Source organism: Lithobates pipiens, unplaced genomic scaffold, assembly GCF_037356315.1.
Source record: "Lithobates pipiens isolate NorthernLeopardFrog02 unplaced genomic scaffold, aLitPip1_a1.2 Scaffold_18, whole genome shotgun sequence".
Classification (NCBI taxonomy): domain Eukaryota; kingdom Metazoa; phylum Chordata; class Amphibia; order Anura; family Ranidae; genus Lithobates; species Lithobates pipiens.
Window position 1 is genome coordinate 213,268,051 of NW_027507758.1, and position 7,763 is coordinate 213,275,813.

Genomic DNA, 7,763 nt, shown 5'->3' on the forward strand with positions numbered 1-7,763 from the left:
GGTATGCCATGGCTGCAGGCCCACAATCCTGCCATAAACTGGGCCACAGAGGAAATTACTTTCTCTTCACCTTACTGCCAGAAGTTCTGTGGTTCTCCCAACCCTCTGAGTCCATCCACCTTGTTATGTCTAGACTCGGAAGTCGAATTACGTCAGGCCATTCCTGAAGCTTATCATGAGTTCCTCGATGTGTTCAGTAAACAAAAGGCAGAGGTGCTTCCACCCCACCGAGCCTATGACTGCCCCATTGAACTTCTCCCTAGAGCCGAAATCCCGTTTGGAAGGATTTTTCCCCTGACAGAGGTAGAGCAAGGGAAGCTAAAAGAATATATCGATGAAAACCTGAAGAAAGGGTTCATTCGCCCGTCCACGTCTCCAGCAGGAGCGGGTATTTTCTTCATCGAGAAGAAAGACCACACCCTCCGATCCTGCGTGGACTACCACGAATTGAATAACATTACAATAAAGAACTGTTACCCTTTTCCTTTAGTCCCGGAATTATTTCAAAGACTGGGGACCGGTATCATTTTTACTAAACTCGATCTCCGCGGGGCCTACAATCTGGTCTGTATCAAGGACGGAGATGAGTAGAAGACCGCTTTTCGTACCCGATTTGGACACTTCGAGTACTTGGTGATGCCCTTCGGGTTGTGTAATGCCCCTGCCACCTTACAATAATTTATCAACGATGTGCTCTGGGATTTTCTGGACTTATTTGCTGTTGTTTATTTAGATTACATTTTTATCTTTTCTTCTTCCCTCAAATCCCATCGCAGGCATGTCAAGAGTGTGTTGGGCCGGCTCCGTCAACGCGGTCTATATGCAAAAGCCGACAAGTGCCAATTTGAGCAGGAAAGTATACCATTCTTGGGCTTGATCATTTCCAGCAAAGGTATAAAAATGGACCCCCATAAGATCGCTGCGATTCTGGATCGGCTAACTCCTGCGGACAGGAAAGGGATCCAACATTTCATTGGGTTCGCCAACTTTTATCGCAAATTCATCAAAGGGTTCTCGGCTATTGTTGCACCAATCACACAGCTAACAAAACAAGGGACCCGTTTCCGTTGGACCCCTGAAGCCCAAGAAGCTTTTGAAATCATCAAGGGACTCTTCACCTCTGCTCCTGTCTTAAGACATCCAGATTCCTCCCTGCCATTTGTTCTAGAAGTGGATGCATCTGAAATCGCCGTAGGGGCAATATTGTCCCAAAGACAAGGAGCCAGAGCCCTGCTCCATCCTGTAGCTTTCTTCTCACGCAAGCTATCAGCAGCCGAGAAGAACTATGACGTATGAGATCGGGAATTGTTAGCAATTAAATCTGCATTGGAACAATGGCGCTATTTACTGGAAGGAGCTTCTCACCTGATCTTAATATTCACCGACCACAAGAACCTGGAGTATTTGATATCCGCAAAAAGACTAAAGCCGAGACAAGTCAGGTGGGCGCTCTTTTTCTCCCGGTTTACCTCCCATGTAACTTATCGCCCAGGTTCTAAGAATATAAAGCCAGATGCCTTGTCACGGATGTTCCACAAGTCCCAAGAAATTTCTCCTCCAGATACCATTCTCGCTCCTGGGAATTTCCTTCTGCTTCAGGAAGACCTTCTTTCCCGACTCAGACAAGCCTCCGTGGGGCAAATACTTTCTCCCGAACCAGAACTACAAGCAAGAGACGGGTTACTGTGACACAAAGACAAGATCTACATTCCCGAGGGCCTACGGGTAACCGTTTTAGAATTATGTCACGACCACGCACTCACCGGTCACTTTGGCATCACCAAGACCACCGACTTGGTACAACGTACCTTTTTGGTGGCCTCAGTTGCGGGAGGACTGCAAGAAGTTTGTGGATACCTGCACTATGTGCATCAGGAGTAAGAGCCGTAGGGCTAAGGCCTGGGGCCTACTCAAACTCCTGCCTGTTCTGGACAGGCCATGGAGAATGCTGTCTCTGGATTTCATCGTTGAACTGCCTCCGGCAGAGGATCATACCACTATCTTTGTGGTGGTTGATCGTGTGTCGAAGATGGCACACTTCATTCCCATGAAGGGCACCCCCTCAGCCCCTGAAACGGCACAGACATTCATCAAGGAAATTATCAGGCTCCATGGGGTACCAGCCAATATAGTTTCACATTGAGGGGTGCAGTTCACCTCTCGATTCTGGAAGTCCCTCTGCAAGGCTTTGAATACTGAATTGTCTTTTTCATCCGCCTACCACCCTCCGTCCAATGGGCAAACTGAGAGGACCAACCAAACCCTTGAACAATACCTACGCTGTTTCTCCTCTTTTGCACAGGATGATTGGATCTCCCTGCTTCCAGTAGCCGAATTCGCCTACAACAATTCTATCCACTCCGCCACCAAGCAGACATCCTTTTTACGGCTTCCACCCTTCGTTTCTACCCAACTCCCTTCCCGAATGCACAGTGTCAGCGGTTCAGGAAAAGATGGATTTCTTCTCCACCAATAACCGACTTCTGCAAGAAACCATGACTAGAACTCATGAGCACAACAAGACAACCTTCGACAAGAAGAGAAGAGGGGAATTGGTACTGGTACCCGGTGATTTGGTGTAGCTATCCACGGTGAACTTGAAGATGGGTGCCCTTCAAGGAAACTGGGTCCCAAGTTCTTAGGACCTTTCCCAGTTAGAAGGAAGATTAAAGAAGTAGCCTTCGAATTGTAACTCCCAGACTCATTAAAGGTCCACCCGGTATTCCCTGTGTCCCTGGTGAAACCTTCCGTTCCCAACCCATTTCCTAACCGAAGTACCACTCCTCCTGATCCGGTCTTAGTAGACGGTGAGGAAGAATTTGAAGTGGAAGATATCCTAAACTTCAGAAGAAGAAGAAACCAGACCAGTTCTTAATTAAATGGAAGGGGTATGGTCCCGAAGAAAATTCTTGGGAGCCCGAGAACAACATCCATGCTAAGAGTCTGGTTCAATCTTTCAAGAGGGCCCATCCCGAGAAATTTGCCCAAAGGGGCATCCGGAGGCTGCCCCTTGGGAGGGGGCAATGTCATGGAGATACTGCCAGAAATCTGCGCCCCAGGCCCTCTGGCTTGCACCCATGGGCTCCATCGTGCTGGAGCGCGCACGCAAACGCGTGTGCGCGCCCCTGTTGGCGCCAGACAGGCTATTTAAGCCTGTCTGTCACAGATGATATCCCCGCTGTCTACTCTACAGTGTTGTGTGCCTGAGAACCTGATCCGAAGTACTTACCTGTGATTTAGACCCGGCTTGTCTGTGACCTACCGTATATACTCGAGTATAAGCCGAGATTTTCAGCCTCTTTTTTGAGGCTGAAAGTGCCCCCTCGGCTTATACTCGAGTCACCGCTGTCTGACTGCTCGATCAGCGTATCGAGCAGACAGACGGCGGACATTAAAATTCAAAAGCCGCGCCTCCTTCTCCGCCTCCGCCTGTGATAGGCGGAACACTGAATTTCCCAGCAGTCAGTGTTCCGCCTATCACGGACATCCGCTCATTCTCATACTACGGACGACGATGAGAGGATGTCCGTGATAGGCGGAACACAGGCTGCTGGGAAATTGAGTGTTCCGCCTATCACAGGCGGAGGCGGAGGCGCGGCTTTTGAATTGTAGAATGGCCGCCGAGAAGAGCGGCGATCCATCGGCACGACGCGGGACGGAGGAGGCACGGGACGGAGGAGGCACGGGACGGAGGAGGCACGGGACGGAGGAGGCACGGGACGGAGGCTCGGGACACAGGTAGGCTGGACACACACACAAGGCTGCACGGACACACACACAGGGATGGATGGATGGACACACACACACACACACAGGGATGGATGGATGGATGGATGGATACACACACACACACACACAGGGATGGATGGATGGATGGATGGATACACACACACACACACACAGGGATGGATGGATGGATGGACACACACACAGGGATGGATGGACGGACACACACACAGGGATGGATGGATGGATGGACACACACAGAGGGATGGATGGACGGACACACACACAGGGATGGACGGACACACAGGGATGGACAGCCATGTCTCACCCTCGGCTTATACACGAGTCAATAAGTTTTCCAGTTTTTTGGGGGTAAATTGGGGGCCTCGGCTTATATTCGGGTCGGCCTATACTCGAGTATATACGGTACCTGTTATCTGCCTGCACCCGACCCTGGCCTGTCTGTGACTACTCTCCTGCCTGCTCCCTTGTACCTTGCTGCCAGCCCGATACCTGACCTTGGCCTGTCTGTGTCTACTCTTCTGCCTGCTCCCATGTACCTCGCTTCCCGCCTGATACCTTACCGGGCCTGTTTGACGATCCTATCTGCTAAGCTGATCCAGTGTGCTGAGCTGATCCTATCTGCTAAGCTGATCCAGTTTGCTGAGCTGATCCCATCTGCTAAGGTGATCCAGTTTGCTGAGCTGATCCCATCTGCTGAAGTGATCCAGTTTGCTGAGCTGATCCTATCTGCTAAGCTGATCCAGTTTGCTGAGTTGATCCAGGTTGCTGAGCTTATCCAGTCTGCTAAGTTGATCCTGTCTGCCAAGCTGTTCCTGTCTGCTAAGCTGAGCCAGTCTGTTCATCCCTTCCGGTCTGTTGATCCTGCTAGGCACCCGTGCCCCTCCTTACTCCTGTGTCCCCTGTTACCTTACCAGGGAACCGATAGTGGGAGCCATAAGGGAGGCCTCCCTCTGCAATTCGGGCTCAAAACCACTAGGTACGTGACACACCCCCTGATTCAGCAAGTCCCTTATCGCCCCCAACAGGGCCTCCCGGTGAACCGGGCATACGGGTATGCTGGAGGGGAAGAATCTGTTTGGCGGCCAAAAGAGAAACTCTATCTTGTAGCCTGTGGAAATCAGATCGCAGACCCATTGATTGGATAACCGGGAGGACCACTGGGCTGCAAACTCCCAAAGGCGACCCCCCACCAGAGACATGGGTAGGGGCAAACCTTCATGCGGTAGCACCTTTGTTCGCAGGCTTACTAGGCTTGCAGTTCCAGGGACGCTTTTGACCATCCATGGTCGTCCTGTCGGGCTGGGGACGTTTTGTCGAAGCTCCGGGCAGACGAAAAAGCCGCTTGTGAGCGGAAAAAGAGGGCCCTTGCCGACGGCGCGGCTCGTTAGCCTTCCTGGCCTGTGGGAGTAGAGTACTCTTACCACCAGTGGCATTTTTAATAATGTCATCAAACGAAGCTCCAAAGAGCTGGTCGAAGGGAAGATCCGTCAGGGCTTTCTTGGATGCCTGGTCAGCAGACCAGCATTTTTAACCAAATCAGGCGCCTCAGCACCACAGCTGACACTGAAGCCCTGGATAGCAGAGGAAGAGTATCCAGGGCCACGTCACAAACGTACTTAAGGCCTTGCAATAGTTGGTATGCTAGTTCCACGCAGACAGGGGAAGCCTGTTGCTCTCCCAATTCGCGGTGCAAAACTTTTGCCCACTCAGTCAGTGTCTGCGACACCAGTGCAGATGCCAGTACAGGTCGCACGGCTGACCCCACAACCATAAACAAGGAACGAGCCACCGCCTTGGCCTTCCTATCCGTGGGATCCTTGAATGCAGGAGTCCCCTCAACCGGGATCGTGGTTACTTTATTTAACCTGGATACTGGGGGTCCATGACCGGAGGAGCCGACCATTTCTTGAAAAGGCTTTCCTCAAAGGGGTAACACACCGCCATGTATTTGGGGACCAAAAAGGTCCGTTGCGGGCGACCCCATTCCTTGTAAATGAACTTATCAAAATAAGTCAGATACGGGAACACCTTAGGTGAACGTGTCGACTTGTGGGACCCAAAAGGGACCGGTACATCAGCAGAGGGATCCGCTGGCTCCTGAATCTTCAGGGTATCACGCACAGCTGTGATAAGTGCTCCAACTAGCGCTTTGTCACGCACGGACTCATCCTCACTGTCTGAGCGGTCACAAGACAGAGCAGGGGTCACCGGCCTCAGCAGGACCCGAGTCTACATCAGAGCTCTCCCCAGAGGATGGGGGGGGGGCAGGGGCCGATTTTTAGAACCTTTCTTCCCATGTACCACCTCTATCTTGGCAACAAACGAATTAAGGACTGCCGTAAGGGTGTCCATGGGGACCGCGCAGTCCGCAGGTGACCCAGTTGCAATTGCCTGGATTTCGGGGGAAGAAACACCAGTTTCTGAAGCCATGCTGACCCTACCCTGTCTGCCACCCGAAGGGGACTTAGGACAGTGACAGTCCCACCCTCCTACTGCCGCTGGCTGATTGGCTCTAACCCCCTGGACTCACCACCCTGGGTTGTTCTGCGCTGTATTACCGCAATGCCTGAAGATCCCCAGCGCTCCCAAATTCAGAGATAGCAGAAAACTGTGTCGATGGCCGGCCGGTCGCACAATCGGTGAATGATCAGTGGGCGATCAAACACACATGTTCAGAACACAGGATAACCTTCCCAGTGCCCTGTGATGACCAGACAGGAAGCAGAGGGTACAGGGGCAGCTGCTAGAGCACAAAAACGTGGTACGGCTACAAGAAAATGGCCACCGGTGTTCTTAATATGGAATCACCAGGTAAATGGCTGACTGAAGCCAGAAGCCAGTCTGACCCTTGCCCATACTTAAAATGGCCTCCGAACAGCGCTATGAGGGACTAGAGAACATATGGCAGGCACAGCGCTGCACCAACACAGGGGCGTGACTACACAGGCATCCAGCGGGACTAAGCTTCAGGACCCAGGCACCCAGCAAAGCTAAAACCCCCAAGTGAGAGCCCAGACACACACACACCGCTCAGCACATGTACAGACCCCCCGTGAGGGGGGAAAAGGAGAGAGTTAGGGACCGGGGAGAGAAGAGAGGGGGGGTGAGGGGGGCCCCCGAATCGACCTCCCAGGGAATGCCCAGCTGCTCCACCCTGCCAGGCAGGGAGAGCTGTACTTACCAGTCCTGAAGCTGGGAGACATTCCACGGTAGTCAGCTCCTGATCAGTACAGGAAAGACTACTGGCCTCGGCATACTGTGACACAGACATCAGTAGCCTAGTCATGTACTCCCCGGAGTATAAAGCTCACTGACCACCTCTGGAGCTGAGGTATGTCGTGGCCTGCCGAGCCTTAGCTGTGACCTGCACATGCTCGCTGGCTGGACTGGGGAGACTACAAGGATAAGTGAACCAGCCTGTCACCCAGCCGGCTGTTGATAGAAGATCACAGGATCATTCATCTTGCACAAAAACCCAAGCTTCTGCATCAAAAAACACTAGGCAAGACAAAACTGAGTTCTGCGTGAGCAGGCTGTGGGGTTGTAGCCTAGGGACCGCCCCATGGGCGGAAGTAAAATTTCTGAAGTGTTGTATTACAACTTGCCTAGTATCTCCAGTGATAGGGCTAACAACTCATTTTGTTACAGAGAGGAGATGTGTCAGTCGGTGAATATAAGAGAAAACTATTTTCCAACATAGGGGCTGTGCCCAGAAATTCGAGAAGCTGTGGGGACTGTGGCTAGATGTACCGGGGCTTGGGGTAAGATCAACTAGTCAAGGAATGTTAAACTCGATCTGCAGACCGTGTATACCAAATGTCTATGATGACTATAAAGGTGAAGAAAGGTATATGTAACCTCGGGGTATGTTTACCATGTGCTTTTCAATAAACTTTTTTTCTGGATAAAAAAAAATGTACACACAGCACCCAGTATTTAGTATAAGCACCCTTTTGATCTAATATAACCATGAGTCTGTTTGGGAATTATGCAACAAGTTTTTCACACCTGGA